The following is a 17,987-nucleotide window of genomic DNA, read 5'->3' as shown; positions in this document are numbered from 1 at the left end:
ATGAATAGATAAAAAATTGCACACAAAAAAAAAAGTTTTTTTTTAAATGCCTTCCAAATGCGTGGGAGCTGTAATATTTGCAAAACGAGATCAACTCCATATTAATGACCATGCATTTAGAATGGAATATCATAAAAGCTCCTTTGGGATTAATGTGTATGTGTCCCAATTGTTTTATCCCAATAGTGTGTAATAGGTTCTGCATGTGTAAATCTTAAGGTGAATGAGAATTATAATCAGTTTTTGTATAAATTGTAGGAAACTATAAACAAAAAGAAAAAGCAAAAAAAACAGTCCATTGGAAGACGCCGGTAACAGATAATGAAGATGAGGAGGTGCAGCCAAGGTAAGCAAGAAATATGGCTATCATTCCGGTATTGTTACATTGTAGTATAAGGCTCTGTTCACATGTCCAGTAGTTATTTCCATTTTTGGATCCATTTGATATGATAAAAATGGAAATATTCAATGCAAAATTATGTCATTTAAATGGGGACGAGAATGTCTTAGGCTGTGTGCCCACGTAGCGTTTTTCAAGCGTATATGCTGCGGAATTTCCGCAGCGTAAACGCTTGTAAAACGCATGTATATCCGCCCCCCATTGTCCCCAATGGCATTCCGCAATGTCAATGCCCATGCTGCGGATTTTTCCGCAGCGTATATGCTGCGGTCAAAAATCCGCAGCATGTTCATTAATTTTGCGGAAGCGCTGCGGGATCAATGTGCGGATGGTACCCAAGTCTGGAGGAGAGGAGACTCTCCTCCAGACCTGGGTACCAAAGAACTTGTAAAAAAAAGAAAAAATAAAGTTTATACTTATCTTCTGATGTTTTCCCTCCGTCGCGCTGTTGTCTGAAGGACGTGCCACGTCATTGAGTCATGTGACCCATCACATGACTCAATGACGTCACCGCAGGTCCTGCACACAACAGCGAGAGCCGCTCAAGACTCCGGACGGGGCAGAGAATGCATCGGTAGGTGAGTATAAACTTTATTTTTTACCATTCTGATTCTTTTTTTTAACTATTACTTGGTCACACTATATAAATCCATGCCGGTTGCATGGATTTATATAGTATGAACAAGTTGTCAAGCACTTTCCAAGTGATGCTAAAATCACTTGGAGAAGTGCTTGATAACCCGCATGCGGAAATGCATGCAAAGACGCCTCACAAACGCTTCTACCTGGCGGGAAAACCGCATGTAATATCCGCATGCGATTTTCCCGCCAGGGAGAAGCGTAAAAAATATGCTTCAGGTCCGCAACGTGGGCACATAGCCTTAAATTGTCTTCTTTTTTTTACTACATTCCATTTTTTTAGCATGATAAATGTGAGGAGCTGCCCATTTTCTAAAGACTATGATACTTTTCCAGCAATGGACCACCATTTTTGTTAATATTATTATTGTGTTTTATTAGTGATTTACTTGTCATGTTTTATATAGTTCTGCTAACTTGTCGGTGTGTACACTAGATTCACTTGTAAAATGTCCAGCATTCCACTAATCTGTATCTCAGGACATCTTTATCACAGGAGTCCATTGTTTCAAACAGCCAATGGTCTCATTAGTGGATTGAGACACAGTGGAGCCGTCATCACAGGGGGTCTTACATCTTTTCTCAAATGAAGGCTTCTAGAATATTCTTCATTGCTTTTGGCTTACAGTGAATGCTTGAGTGGGAGGGTGATCACTTCTGTGCTGGGAGGGGGCTGACCCCAGAGATGTAGAGAAAAAGACATGTTTTAGTGGGAGAGTTGATGGAAGGACACTGAAGAGATAGGACCTATGGCTGTGGCAGAAGAGATGATGGATGGATGGCTTGTGGAGTGTTGGAGCTCAGTTATCAACTGATCCCAGGTTGAGAACTTAAGGACTGAGAGAACTGTATTTTGGCCATTTACTTGGAATGCAAAATTATGTCATTTAAATGGGGACAAGAATGTCTTAAATTGTCTTCTTTTTTTACTGCAGTCCATTTTTTTAGCATGATAAAAGTCAGTGGTACATGGATTTTAATGGATGTCATCTGCCGTGCCACCTGTTAACTAATTGTTTTTTAGAACTGTGAATGCCCAGAACACTGGATAATTCAAAAATCACAGAATGCAAAAATACCCCACAGGAAACCCAAAACAGTATTTCAATGTGAAAGTAGTGGACAACCCCTTTAACTGTATTGACTGAACAGTACCATTATATGCCACCATAACATTACTAAATATGTAACTGTAACGAATACTGCCATATAGCTAGTAAATTATAAAATAATACTTTTCTAACATGACTTTAGCACCACCATACTGTAACTGAAAAGCAACATCATATTGTGACTTGATTGCTTGGGGGCTCAGCAGTTGGATCCCCAGCAATCAGTATGTTGTCACTTAATTCTAATTCTCATATAGAAGTTGGCTAAACCTATAATTTGGTCTTGAATCGGTTGACTATCTAATGTCTGTGGGGGCAGGGCTGATTGTAGCTTTTTTGTTGCCAGACGTGAATATTCAAGTGTCACTGCTCCCAGCAGTTCAATATAAACCTGTAATGAATAGACACAATTCCATCATTGTTTTTTTTGGAGTTTTGCTTTTAAGATATTGATTGTGTGGTAAAAGTGACATGTGAACATGATTCTCCAGGTCATTGCAATTACAGCAGTACCAAACTATCATAGATTTTTACTTTTTGTAAAAAAAAATGATTTGGTTTGTGATGCCATTTTTGAAGACCTGTTATATTTTTATTCTTCTGTCCATAGAGCAATGTGAGGGCTGTTTCTTGCTTTGTAAGTTGAAATATTTATTGAAATCAATTCTGAGTGCAGAGAACATTTTGATGGCTTTTTGCTGCATTTTTAGGTGTGAAAAAGCAGTTCTATTACTTTTTTTCTCTGTACTGTATGGCTAGGTTGACACATGTTGGGTTTTTCAGTGTTTTTTGCTGCAGATTTTTATGCAAATTTTCAGCTGCATTTTGCAGTACCAGCAAAGTCTATAAGAAACCAGAATTCTCTATTCACACATCTTTTTTTTGCGTAATTTGGGCCTTGGTTGGGTTTTGGAAAATATAGCATGTCACTTCTTTTAGCGTTTTTCCCCCATAGGAAGTAATGGGTGGGGAAAAAAATGCTGAAAAAACGCAGGTAACGTTTTTTCAGCGTTTTTGATGGCAAAATAGAATGGGGTTCTTTTTTCACAGAACTTTATGTACATGCATAAATAAAGTGTGGGGTTTTTACTCACTTGGGTGTGTCAGGAGCAAACAGGAAGCATTTTCCTTTAAATGTTCTTGTCAGTTTATTACTTCATAAACCAGACAAAAGCGTTCCTTTCCTGTGTTATACAGTTCAACTACCTTTTCCCATAGATCCATTGACAATTCTTTTACTTTCCCCATGACTCACAATCCACAAACGTCAGTGGCTGAATGAAAGATGCAAGAGTCTGTCTGGATCCCAGAAACTCACTCAGCTTTTATGCACACATACTGATTACAAGCAAACAGGTCACAGGTGAGGGTGTTACCTTTAGTAGCCATTCAAACCCATTTGTGACAAATTCTGTGCATGTTAAAAGGCCAAAATCACCAGGGTATGTGAACTTTTGATCAGGGTCATTTGGATGTTTTTGGTTGTCATTAAGATTTAAAAAGAGAACACAGTAGTTTGACAATAAGTGGCTTCACCCAACCAATAACCATGAGTGGAGAAAAAGTTTTTTGTTATCATTCATATTCTCTGAAACAAGGCCAAGTAACCAAAAATTTTGCCGGGGTATGTAAACTTTTGAGCACAACTATAGCTTCCCTGCTCTATGTTCTTCCTGGAAGTTGAAATCCTGTAGGGCTAAAAACCTAGGGTGACCCTAGCGTTTTTTCCTTTTTTTTCCCTTCATTCATCTGAGTGGGGCATGGTCGGATACAAATCTAAACTTTCGTGCGATTGTACCGTAACGTGTCCACCACCCACTTTATGGCCAAGCACTCCTTCTCTATGATAGAATATTTTTTCTCGCATGAGTACAGCTTCCCACTCAGGTAGAGAACAGGGTGCACCTCCCTGTGTATCTCCTGGGAAAGGACTGCTCCTAATGTGACATCTGATGCTTCTGTTTGGAGTATAAATTTTTTCTTGAAGTTGGGGGCAACCAGAACCGGTTGCCTACACAGAGCCACTTTCATTTCTTGAAAGGCCGTCTCCGCCTCTCCAGTCCATTTGGCCATGGCTCATTTTGTTCCCTTAATGAGATCAGGGGTGCGGCCATCATGACGAAGTTTGGGATGAACCTCCTGTAGTATCGCACGATTCCCAGGAAGGTTCTAACTTGCTTCCTCGACAGTGGTTTCGGCCAAGCTTGGATTGGTTCCAATTTAGTGATTTGGGGTTTGATCTCAACTCTACTCACTACATATCCCAGGTATTTGACTACTACTTTTCCCATGGCACAATTTTTTCAGATTTATTGAAAACCCCGCCTTCTTTCGAGCATCAAACACCACCTGGACCTTTTCCAGATGACTTTTCCAGTCCAGTTTGCAATATCATCCAGGTACAGTTAGGTGCATATATATTTGGACAGAGACAACATTTTTCTAATTTTGGTTCTAGACATTACCACAATGAATTTTAAACAAAACAATTCAGATGCAGTTGAAGTTCAGACTTTCAGCTTTCATTTGAGTGTATCCACATTAAAATTGGATGAAGGGTTTAGGAGTTTCATCTCCTTAACATGTGCCACCCTGTTTTTAATAGGACCAAAAGTAATTGGACAATTGACTCCAAAGCTATTTCATGGACAGGTGTGGGCAATCCCTTTCTTATGTCATTTTTAATTAAGCAGATAAAAGGCCTGGAGTTGATTTGAGGTGTGGAGCTTGCATTTGGAAGGTTTTGCTGTGAAGTAAACATGCGGTCAAAGGAGCTCTCCATGCAGGTGAAACAAGCCATCCTTAGGCTATGTGCCCACGATGCAGAAATGAAGCAGAAAATTTCTGCAGCATTTCTGCATCTCCCTGGCAGAAAAAACGCATGCAGATTGTGCATGCGTTTTTCCTGCCAGGGATATGCGGAAATGAAGCGTTCTTCATTTGCATTTCCGCATGCGGGTGTCAACCGCTTTCCAAGTGATTTTAGCATCACTTGGAAAGTGTTTGACAACTAGGTCACACTATATAAATCCATGCAACCGGCATGGATTTTTATAGTGTGACCTTAAAGAATGTTAAAAATAAAAAAATAAATCTTTACTTACCTTCCGATGGCCCCTGGTGTCTTGCTGCGCTCATGTGCTGGCTGCCGGTACATCGCGGGACACTGTACTGAAGGACCTGCCGTGACATGACTGTGACGTCAGCGTAGGTCCTACAGCCCTTCGCGATCTGCTCGCTAGCACAGGGAAGGAGTCCGGGGGCCGTCGGAAGGTGAATATAATCTTTATTTTTTATTTTATTCTTTTTTTTACAAGTTTTATGGTACCTGGGTCCGGAGGAGAGTCTCCTCTTCTCCACACCCGGGTACCATCCGCACATTAGAACGCATGGAAGGCGCATGTACAGATGCAGTGATGCATTTTTCATGCTCTCTAATGCAAGTCAATGGCAGCGAAAACGCAGCGCTACCGCAAAATTAATGGACATGCTGCGGATTTTTGAGCGCAGCATAAACGCTGCGGAAAAATCCACAGCATGGGCATTGAAAGTGCGGAATTGCATTGGTGACCATGAGGGAAGGTTTCCCAAGCGTTTACGCTGCGGAAATTTCGCAGCGTAAATGCTTGAAAAACGCATCGTGGGCACACAGCCTTAAGCTGCAAAAACAGAAGAAAAAAAACATCCGAGAAATTGCTACAATATTAGGAGTGGCAAAATCTACAGTTTGGTACATCCTGAGAAAGAAAGAAAGCACTGGTGAACTCATCAATGCAAAAAGACCTGGGTGCCCACGGAAGACAACAGTGGTGGATGATCGCAGAATAATCTCCATGGTGAAGAGAAACCCCTTCACAACAGCAAACCAAGTGAACAACACTCTCTAGGAGGTAGGCGTATCAATATCCAAATCTACCATAAAGAGAAGACTGCATGAAAGTAAATACAGAGGGTTCACTGCACGGTGCAAGCCACTCATAAGCATCAAGAATAAAAAGGCTAGACTGGACTTTTCTAAAAAAAACATTCTTTGGACAAATGAAACCAAGATCAATCTCTACCAGAATGATGGAAAGAGAAAAGTATGGCGAAGGCGTGGTATAGCTCATGATCCAAAGCATGCCACATAATCTGTAAAACACTGCGGAGGCAGTGTGATGGCGTGAGCATGCATGGCTGCCAGTGGCACTGGGTCACTAGTGTTTATTGATGATGTGACACAGGACAGAAGCAGCCGAATGAATTCTGAAGTATTCAGAGCCATACTGTGTGCTCAGATCCAACCAAATGCAGCCAAACTGATTGGTCGTCGTTTCAGACTACAGATGGACAATGACCTAAAACATAAAGCCAAAGCAACCCAGGAGTTTATTAAAGCAAAGAAGTGGAATATTCTTGAATGGCCAAGTCAGTCACCTGATCTCAACCCAATTGAGCATGCATTTCACTTGTTAAAGACTAAACTTCAGACAGAAAGGCCCACAAACAAACAGCAACTGAAAACCACCGCAGTGAAGGCCTGGCAGAGCATCAAAAAGGAGGAAACACAGCATCTGGTGATGTCCATGAGTTCAAGACTTCAGGCAGTCATTGCCAACAAAAGGTTTTCAACCAAGTACTAGAAATTAACATTTTATTTACAATTATTTCATCTGTCCAATTACTTTTGGTCCCTTTAAAAACAGGGTAGCACATGTTAAGGAGCTGAAACTCCTAAACCCTTCATCCAATTTTAATGTGGATACCCTCAAATGAAAGCTGAAAGTCTGTGAACTTCAACTGCATCTGAATTGTTTTGTTTAAAATTCATTGTGGTAATGTCTAGAACCAAAATTAGAAAAATGTTGTCTCTGTCCAAATATATATGGACCTAACTGTATATCATTGAGTATTTCTTATGGGGTGCAAGGATTCAATCCTTGACTCTCTGGAAGGTGGTAGGGGTTCCCTGCAGTCCAAACTGCATCCGAACATATTGGAAGCATCTGTCCGGCATAGATAACTCAGTCTTCTCTTTAGGCTCCCTGTGAAATAGGGATCTGCCAATATTCCTTCATCAACTCCAAGGCGGTTATGTACCTTGCTGCCCCAAGTCTCTCGATCAGCTCATAGACACGCTGTATCGTATATTGGTCGAATTTGGAGACCTCATTCAACTACCGATAGTCATTGCAGATTCTCCATTCGCCATCTCGTTTTGAGACCAGTACAGTTGGGCTCGACCAACCGCTCTTGGATTCCTCAATGACCCTGAGTTTCAGCTTACGACTCACTTCTATGGAGAGCAACTCTCGTCAGGCCTCAGGAATCGGATAGGGCTTCAAGTTCACTCGCACATGAGGCTCCGTCAGAACCTCGTGCTTTATAACCTTTGTGCATCCCGGAAATTTTGAGAACAGATCCCTGTTCTTCTGTAGCAATTCCCGACACTGCTGTTTATGGTCTTTCATTAGTGTCTCCGCTATTGCGACTCCTCCAACCTCGCCTTCTGGTTTGGCCAACAAGCTCGGAGCTTCAACAGCCTCTCTGTCTTGCCACGGTTTGATGAGAATCACGTGATGGATCTGGTATGGCTTACGTCATCCTGGTTGATGAATCTTATAATTCACTTCGAAAACATTTTTCACCACCTCATAGTGCTATTGCCACTTGGCCAAGAACTTGCTTTCAACAGTAGGAATTAACACAAGGACTCTGTCACCAGGAATGAACTGCCGCACTCTGGCTGATCGGTTGTAGACCCTGGCCTGAGCCTCTTGTGCCCGGAGGTGATGTTATTTTATGATGGACATCACCTTCGCAATCCTCTCCTTTATCAGGGCGACATGCTCGATGACGCTCCTCTGGGGTGTGACCTTGGCTTCCCAGGTTTCCTTTGCTACATCCAGGAGACCCCGCAAATGTCGGCTATACAGGAGTTCAAATGGCGAGAACCCAGTAGAGGCCTGTGGAACCTCTCAGATAGAGAACAACGGATACGACAGGAGACAATCCCAGTCTCTGCCATCCTTTTCTATGACCTTCCTCAGCACAGTTTTGTTGAACCTCTCCACGAGGCAATCTGTCTGAGGATGGTATACTGATGTTTTCAGTTGGGAGATTTGCAAGACCTTACGCAATTCCTTCATCACCTTACTCAAAAAGGGTGTTCCTTGGTCGGTCAGGATCTCTGTTGATAATCCTGTCCGGGAGAAAACATTGACCAACTCGCGAGTTATACTCTTGGCTGAGGAGTTTCTCAGAGGGATCGCTTCAGGATAGCGGGTGGCATAGTCCAAGATGACCAATATATATGTAACATACCTGTCGGCGTCCTTGCATAGTGGTCCATCTCCCACTGTGCAAGAGGGCGCACTTGATCTCCTGTCCAGAATGTCTCTCTGGCTTCCCTCCATGCTGTCTGTTTGTGTCTGTTTCTGCTGCTTAAGGGCGGCGCCCGATCACTTCCTGCTTTTTGTACCTGCTGTGGGTCACACCCCTTGTGCGTCCTCAGCCTATTGCTGTCTGTCACCTGGTATATAGCTCAGCCGCTCCCATCTTTCCCTGCCTGAGCATAGTGTTTTCCTTCAGTGTGTGCTTGCACTCTGAAGGTGCCAGGTCCCGTTCTTTGTTCTCTTGTCTGCCTTTCCTGGAGGCTGTATTTCCAGGCCTGTCTGAACACGCTCCTAGCCTGTTCCTCCTGCCTTCTAGGGGCCGATTTCCTAGATCCGTTCCTGTATCTTGTCTGTCCTGTCTGAACTCGCTCCTTGCCTGTTTGTCCCGCCTCTCTGGGGACGTTTACCCAGACCCGCTCCTGTATCTTGTCTGTCCTGTCTGAACACGCTCCTTGCCTGTTCGTCCTGCCTCTCTGGGGGCCGTATTCCCAGACCCGCTCCTGTATTCCGCTGCAGTGTCGGTCTCCTCCGTACACTCAGTTCCAGTCTGAACTCTCTCCTATCCTTTACCTGTTTTGCCTCTATGTCCGTTCCCTTCCTTTGTCTGCAGAGTCTGAACTCGTACCTAACTCCTGCTTGTTGTCTCTGTACTCCCGTTTGTGAGTTTGTGGTCCACTCGCTACTTCTCTGTGAGTACTCTGTGAGTATCTGGCTCTGCCTTTCCCTTCCTGTCTGTTCAGTGTGAACAGAGCCCTGTCCTCCCTGCTCAGCCTTGTCTGCACTCTAGCTGTGCTTGCCTGTACCCCTCTGCCTGTATTGTTCCTGAGTCCCGGTGTGTACTGGGTCCTATCCTGCCTGTGTTCCTACCTGCTAGTGCCTCCCTGTCTGCACTCTAGCTGTGCTTGCCTGTACCCCCCGGCCTGCATACCCGCCTGCCTGCATACCAGTCGTGCCTGCCTATACCCACCAGTCTGTGTGCCAGCCTACCAGTCTGTTCCTGTATTCCCCTGTGTGGGTCAACAGCCGTGTCCGGGGTCTGTCCTGGAGTAGCACCTGGGCCCTCTGCTCGGTTCCTCCTTGGTGCACTGGCGTCGTATGCCGTCGTGCGACCCTGGTCGGATCGGGTGAATACCTAGTTACGCCCCTCCAGGCATTCACTCTCCGGCACGGTCCAGTGGAATCACTACCAATCACACGCACACGCCGCTTAGCCCGGGCGTGTGCATAACAATATATTGATGCCCACGAGCAGATTTATCGAGGGGACAGACCAAATCCATAGCAATTCTCTCGAACAGCACTTCAATGATGGGCAAAGGCACGAGGCGACTTCGAAAGTGAGAGGTGGGGTGGATAATCTGGCATGTAGGGCAGGACCTGCAATACTTTACTATTTCCTGGTGAAATCCAGGCCAATAAAGCTTCTGCATGATTCGTCCCTGAATTTTTTCCACTCCCAGATGTCCTCCCAAGACATGTGAATGGGCCATGTCCAACACCCTTAGTCTGTAGGGCCCTGTACCAATAACTGTTCCACAAGCTCCTCCCTCACTTTCGGAACACGGTACAACAACTCCCCACTCAACATTAAATAGAGAAGTCTTGTGTCAGCCCCCGGCTCCTGTGCAATCCCATTCATGACCGTGACATTATTAAAGGCTTCATCATAGTTAGGTCCTTATGTTGGGCATATCCAAAATTCTCACTGGTCACCCCTAACTCCGGAATGTCTGACTCAGGAGACACTATCGCCTCATCATCCACAAGAACACAAAAGGGAAATCCGTCTAACTCTGGGTGTGGTGATATCTCTTATGCTATGTTCACACACGTTTTTTTCTGCTGAAAATCTGCTGCTAACTTTTCTCTGGCAGGAAAACAGTTGCGTAAAAAACTTGCGTATTTGCTGAGTATATTGTTGCGTGTTTGCTGCATATTTTTGACCAGCCATTACTTCCTATGGGTTAAAATATGCAGCAAAAATTCAGGTGCGTTTTCTGCGCAGAAACGCTGAAAGAAGTGACATGTTCTATTTTCCAATTACGCAAGCAAGGCAGAAAATGCGCAGCAAACAAAAAGCAACATGTGTGAACAGAGAATTCTGGTTTCTCATAGACTTTGCTGGTACTGCTAGACCCAGCTGAAAATTTGCATAAGAATCTGCTGCAATATACGCAGCAAAACACAACGTGTGTGAACAAACTGGTTTCTTATCAAAGCGAGCGAACCCAGAACCCTTCCCCAACAGATCCCAAAACAAACAAAAGTCCCGGCCTATAATGATGGGGTGCAACAAGTCTTGGACAACAGCGACCTCGTAGGACTCAATACCGTGGGCCGTTTCATTGACCACTCTGGCCGTGGGGAAGTCTTTAGCATCACTATGAATGCTTCTTTCCTGGGATCAGTTGGAGAGGAAATGTGGCCTTCACAAGTGTCACCAGACTCCAGGAGTCCAGCAGTCCCGTTACCTGCCAACCATTTACCTTCATAGGACATGCTTGTGGCCCCTCGTTGGGTGGACAGTTCACACTGCAGGCCAGACACTGCAGTCCATCTGCTCGAGGGTCAGGGGACAACGGGCAGCTATATGGCCTGGGCCGCTGCACTTCCAGTAAATAATTTCACTCGTAGGGACTTTGAGCATTTCCTTCCCCGCCCCTTTGGACCTGGGACGCCCCACCCCCTTTTGGGCCTCCGCCCCCTGTATTGAGTGGGCTGCCTTCCCAGGGAACCCTCAACCCCTTGTTATCTCTCGACCAGTCCATCTACATTCCGGGGATCACCTTGGGCAAACCAGGTCTTTACTGGCTTCAGCATGGAATGCACAAACCGATCCATCATCACTCGCTTTACCATCAGCGCAGGAGTAGAGGACTCCGGCTGCAGCCATTGTTGACCAGGTGCAAAAGGTCAAACATTTGGGAGCGAGGGGGTTTGTACCGGTAATACTCTCAGCGGTGGACCCACTGTGCCCTGACAGTCAACGACATCCCCAGGTGCGCTAGAATTTCGGTTTTAAGTTTGCCATATTCCTTGGCGTCCTGCAGAGCTAAGTCATAGTAAGCCTTCTGGGACTCCCCCATCAAGTATGGCACCAGCACTTCTGCCCACTGCTCTGTCAGAAGTTTCTCCCTCTCGGTGACCCTTTCAAACACAGTCAGGAAGGCCTCTGTCATCCCCTGGGTCATTTTCTGTAGGGCTCTCCTTACCGCCTTCCAGATAGAAAAATCGTCCACTGACCTTGTCTTTGCGGTCACCGTGCCACAGATCGTCTCTGCAAGTAACTTGAACTGCTGCTGCTGTTGATGATACTCATCCTGTTGCTGCTGCTTCTGGAGCTGGATCTGCTGCATCAGCAACTTAGTGGTCTCTCGTTGCACCATTTGTTGCTACTGCATTAATTGCTGGTGTTGCTGATGTTGTGCCTGCTGCGCCTGCACCAAATGTTTCAGCCGGTCCTCCATTTTGTCTGTTGTCACTTGCTGGCTTGTGGCAGACTTCACCCTGAACATGCAGTCTTCCTTTTAGCGGTCACACGTTTCTGCTGGGAATGCTGTCCAAACTACTAACACCAATTGTGGGGTTTCTACTCACTTGTGTTCATCGGGAAGCATTTTCCTTTAAATGTCCATGTCGATTTATTACTTCATCAACCAGGCAAAAGGAATACAAACAGCCTTTAATTCATGCAAAAACTAAGTAAAAAGTCCTTAAGGCAAAGTCTCTGGTTAGCCAGTCGTGTGGGCACACAGGCTGTGGATAGCATCCCTTTCACTGGCTCAGTCATGAGACCACAACACACAGGAAGCATTCTCCCTCCAAACACACAGACCATGTGCCAAACACCGGCCTCCTTTTTATATTTTAACCACGCCCAGACGTGAGGTATGTGGCTAGCTAGACTCGCCCATCTCTCCCAACTACCCGTAACCCCGTCCCAGGTGCACCAAACAGTCCTCTTACTGCTTGCGTGCACTGGAGCAACATTCCGGGTTACATCAGAAGACAGACATCTCTGTGATACATACCTCCCATCAACTATGTGTCTGTTAGCCACCTTACAAGAGACAGTAGGACAGTTAAAAAAAACGCACAAAAAAGACAGTAAAACCTGAATTTTTGACACAGCTGACTTCCTGCCAGAGACTAGGTTGTGCTGCAGATTTGTGACGCTGAAAAACCCAACATGTGTGAACAGAGCTTATGTGTTTTTATGCATATGGACATAACAAAATATTTTTAATTGTGTATTTTATTTTAATGAGGGAAGGCAGCACCAGAGCCATTATCTTTACATGAATATATCACAAGAACATTTCATCAGTGTATAAATACAGCACCAGCACCACCATCAGTACTTAAACATAGCACCAAAACCACCATTGATGCATAAATTCATCACTAGAACCATAATCAGTAATTGAATATAGCACTGGAACCATCATCAATGCACAAGTACAGTATCAGAACCCTCATCATTACTTGAATACATCACCAGAACCACAAACAGTACATGAATACTTGACTAGAACTACCATACAGAGATAACAATATCACCAGAACCACCATCAATACATTAATACATAATCAAAAAAAATCAGAATTTCTGCATGAGTACTTTTCCAAAATCATCATCAGTACATAGATACAGCACTAAGCTTAAAGGATTTGTCCTGTTAAACTCTGAAAATGTTGTACCTCTGCGCAGTTTGTTATTAAAAAATAAACCAGCTGTACTCATTGTCCCCAGGTCCACTGATATATTTCAGCTGCTGCACTAGTGTCTGGAATTGACTGCAGTCCTGATGTCACTTTGACAATGCGGCAGCTAATAAGTAAGCTCTGCCAGAATAGATAGAATGACTTGCTCAGAGCCGCTGAGCTAGGTTGTTGTCTGCCACACTGTCGATGTGACATCAGTAATGCAGCCAATTCCAGACACCGATGCAGAAGACTTAGCACTGCACCTGGAGACAGTTTGTAATGCACGTATTTTATATTTATACAGTATAACAAACTGCACTTGGGTAAAAAAAAATTCTGAATTGTGACACCTCCTTTAAAGGTGCTCTGTCAGCACAAAATTACTGCTCAAGCAAAGTACAAGCTCTCGGTGCATCACCGCTGGGCCAATAATTTAAATTTCACTTTCTCATCTGCTTTGTTTCCATCTATCTCTGCCTTTCTCAGGCCTTATGAATTTAGAGCTGATAATCAGAGAAGAAAGGAGTATGAAGCAGATTTAAAGGTGAATTTAAATGATTGGCACAGCCGTGAAGAACCAAGCACATGTACTTAGCTTGAAGAGTCATCCTTTGCTGAGTCCCTTTAATACAGCAATCAATTGCAATGTCAAATCTTGCCCCAACATATACATTTTTATCTCCCAAATCTATAACTCCCAGTATGTCCATAACAATGGTAAGGAGATATTAAGCGTTGCTATCAGTCAACATCAGACTGCGGACTATACAGAAGCCACAGTACTGATGAGACAGGCAACATCACAAATAAACATTTATATCCCGGTACTTTATAAGCGACATCTTCTCTGATTGGTGTTGCTTTCTTTCTATTCTTCTCCATGTTGTCCAGACGCCATGATGACTTTTCACATCCACAGCTTGTGTCTACAGACTTCCATCTTCTCTAGTCTTCTGCAGCACATCCCAACACAGTACCTTTCAAAATAAGAGTATCATTATAATGTTCCTGATTGAAAATATCTGCTCTATGCTGCAGGGCTGTGGAGTCGGAGTCGGAGTCGTGGAGTCTGTGTCCATTTTGATGGAGTTGAAATCGGAGTTGGTATAAAATGGACCGACTCCAACTCCTAAAATATATAATAAATTGGGTACAGTAGTTCAATGAAGTTTGTGGGGAATATTTTTTTCATAATAATTTGGGAAATTTATGAAATGTCCTATAAATGTCTGTCCTATTCCTCATCTAAGGGTCTAGACTTTTATCTGAGATGAATCTGTGCTGCTACAGTAAATTTATCACTTAAACATGAACTATGTATGTCTGAGTCGGAGTTGAAGTCGGTGTCATGGAAATTGAGGAGACAGAGTCGGAGTCGGAGGTTTGGCTTACCGACTCCACATCCCTGCTATACTGTGCCCCTGAATAATTGCCCCTCACTGTGCTTCTTGTACAAAATTTGACACCCACTTTGTCCTTCTCAAGATATATGTCCTAAACTTCCCTCTACTAGAAAATATTTCCTCCACAATATCCCCCCTTATGATTTATAACCGCTACACTGCTCTCCTTGTCAACCACAGTCTCCACACAATTCTGTCTTAGGAGCGATGACCGCCACAATTGTCCTTATGAATTATAACCACCAGACTGTTTGCTCATATTAGCTATAACTGTTTTCCCTTTTGAACTATAATGTCTACATTCTCTGATTTTGTGAACTATAACTGCCACACTAACCACCCTTATGAACTTTAACCTCCACACAGTTCCCTTATGAACTATGACATCCACACCATCCCCAGTTTATGCTGTCCCCTATCTACTAATTATGTTGATGCTGTAGCCATCTCCATACTGTCCCTTCTTTATCAAGTCTCCCACAAGCTGTCCCCTCTCCATTCATACTTCCCCCTCATGCTGCCCCCTCTCCATTCTATCCCACACACGATGCCTTCTCTCCAAACAGTTCACCACAAGCTGCCTCTTTTCAATACTGTGCATCCCACAAGCTATCATCCTTACTGACAACATAATGTCCCTCCCATGCTGCTTTCTAGCACATTTCTCCCCCCCTCTTGAACCATGTTCTCCCATACTGCCCTCTCATACTCAAGGCTGTGGATTCTTAGTCAGTGTTCATTTTGGTGAACTTGGTATAAAATGGACGCACTCCTAAAATATATAATAAATTGGGTACAGTAGTTCAATGCAGTTTGTAGGGAATATGTTTTCATAACAATTTGGGAAAGTTATGAAATGTCCTACAAACGTCTGTCCTTTTATAGTCTAAGGGTGTAGACTTTTAGCTGAGATGAATCTGTGCTATCATAAATTTATCACTTAAAGATGAGCCATGTATTAGGGATTCGGAGTCATGGAGTCGGAGTCGGTGTCATGGAAATTGAGGAGTCAGATTCGGAGGTTTAGCTTACCGTCTCCACAGCCCTGCTCATACTAATACGATGTCACCAAAATTATAGTTTTCAGTGTCTTCAGCTAATACCGAGAACTTACCTTAAAGAAGTTGTCAACAACTTTTACAATGATGCCCTATCCGTAGAATGGGGCATCATCGTCTGATTGGCTGGGGTCCAGCACCCTCGCCGATCAGCTGTTATCGGTGGTGGCGGCGGCTGCTGGAAATGCTTACTTGTAGAGCTTGGCCATCTAATTGTAGTGGCCACCACGGGGTACTCCTATTCAATTCATTGGGAGGCAGATATACTGTACGAACAGCGACCTCAACAACTAGATGGCCAAGCACCGCAAGTAAGCACTTTTGGCCAACGACAGCTGCTGCCGACACTGATAGCAGCTGATAGGCCAGGGTCCGCCAGCCCTGCCAATCAGACATTGATAGAGCATCAATATAAATGTAGTGGACAACTTCTTTAATGCACCTCTGAAGCACAGCTGTGATGTCAGCCGTAAAATAAGTTCACTTCATTATGCCACTGCACATCGTGGAGGTGGAGGATGAGCGCTTATTCTCTGCCGTGCCAGTCATTTGTGCAATTGTGAACATGTGTATAAGTGTAACATACCTGGTGGCGTGCTTGCATGGTGCACCATCTCTCACTATGCAAGATCGCAAACTTGATCTTCAGTCCAGTCTGCTAGCCTGGCTTCTATTCATGCTGTCTGTTTGTCTCTGTTCTGACTGCTTAGGGCGGCGGCCCGGTTACTTCCTGTTTCTTGTAGCTGCTGTGGGCACACCCCTAATGCATCCTCCGCCTATTGCTGTCTGTCACTGGATATTTAAACCAGCTCCACCTGAAAGCTGATGCCTGAGCAACTCTATCATTTAGTGTGCTCCTTGACTCTGAATGTGCCAGGTCCTGTTCTGTGTTTTCTTGCCTGTCTTTCTGCCTTCCTGGAGGCTGTATTTCCAGGCCAGTCTGAACATGCTCCTAGCCTGTTCGTCCCGCTTTCTAGGGGCCGCATACCTAGATCTGTTATCTGTGTTTTCTTGCTGTCTGTCCGCCTTCCTGGAGGCTGTATTTCCAGGCCAGTCTGAACACGCTCCTAGCCTGTTCGTCCCGCCTTCTGGGGGCCACATACCCAGACCTGCTCCTGTATCTCGCTGCAGTGTCAGTTCCTGTCTGATCACTCAGTTCCTGTCTGAACACTCTCCTAGCCTGTTTCCTGTTTTTCTCTATGTCCGTTTTTCCCTCTATGTCCCTTTTTCTGCAGAGTCTGAACCTGCACCTAACTCCTACTCGTTGTCGCTGTACTTCCGTTTGTGAGTTTAGAGTCCACTCGCTACTTCATTGCAAGTATCTTGTGTGTATCTGGTTCTGCCTTTCCCTTCCAGTCTGTTCGGTGTGAACATAGCCCTGTCCCCTCTGCTCTGCCTTGCTCACCGCTCTGGCGGTTTATCTCTGCTCTGCCTTACTCACCGCTCCGGCGGTTTCTGCCCGCTCTGCCTTGCTCACCGCTCCGGCGGTTTCTGCCCGCTCTGCCTTGCTCACCGCTCCGGCGGTTTATCTCTGCTTTGCCTTACTCACCACTCCGGCGGTTTCTGCCCGCTCTGCCTTGCTCACCGCTCCGGCGGTTTCTGCCCGCTCTGCCTTGCTCACCGCTCCGGTGGTTTCTCTCTGCTTTGCCTTGCTCACCGCTCCGGCGGTTCCTGCCTGCTCTGCCTTGCTCACCGCTCCGGCGGTTTCTGCCTGCTCTGCCTTGCTCACCACTCCGGCGATTCCTGCCTGCTCTGCCTTGCTCACCGCTCCGGCGGTTCCTGCCTGCTCTGCCTTGCTCACTGCTCCAGCGGTTCCTGCCTGCTCTGCCTTGCTCACTGCTTCGGCGGTTCCTGCCTGCTCTGCCTTGCTCACCGCTCTGGCGGTTTCTCTCTGCTCTGCCTTGCTCACCGCTCCGGCGGTTTCTCTCTGCTCTGCCTTGTTCACCGCTCCGGCGGTTCCTGCCTGCTCTGCCTTGCTACTTCATTGCAAGTATCTTGTGTGTATCTGGTTCTGCCTTTCCCTTCCAGTCTGTTCGGTGTGAACAGAGCCCTGTCCCCTCTGCTCTGCCTTGCTCACTGCTCCGGCGGATTCTGCCCGCTCTGCCTTGCTCACCGCTCCGGCGGTTTATCTCTGCTCTGCCTTACTCACCGCTCCAGCGGTTTCTGCCCGCTCTGCCTTGCTCACCGCTCCGGCGGTTTGTCTCTGCTCTGCCTTGTTCACCGCTCCGGCGGTTCCTGCCTGCTCTGCCTTGCTACTTCATTGCAAGTATCTTGTGTGTATCTGGTTCTGCCTT

Source organism: Phyllobates terribilis, unplaced genomic scaffold (genome assembly GCF_046119375.1).
Source record: "Phyllobates terribilis strain yellow unplaced genomic scaffold, ASM4611937v1 Scaffold_222__1_contigs__length_3263388, whole genome shotgun sequence".
Taxonomy (NCBI): domain Eukaryota; kingdom Metazoa; phylum Chordata; class Amphibia; order Anura; family Dendrobatidae; genus Phyllobates; species Phyllobates terribilis.
Note: the sequence above shows the minus strand (reverse complement) of the source record.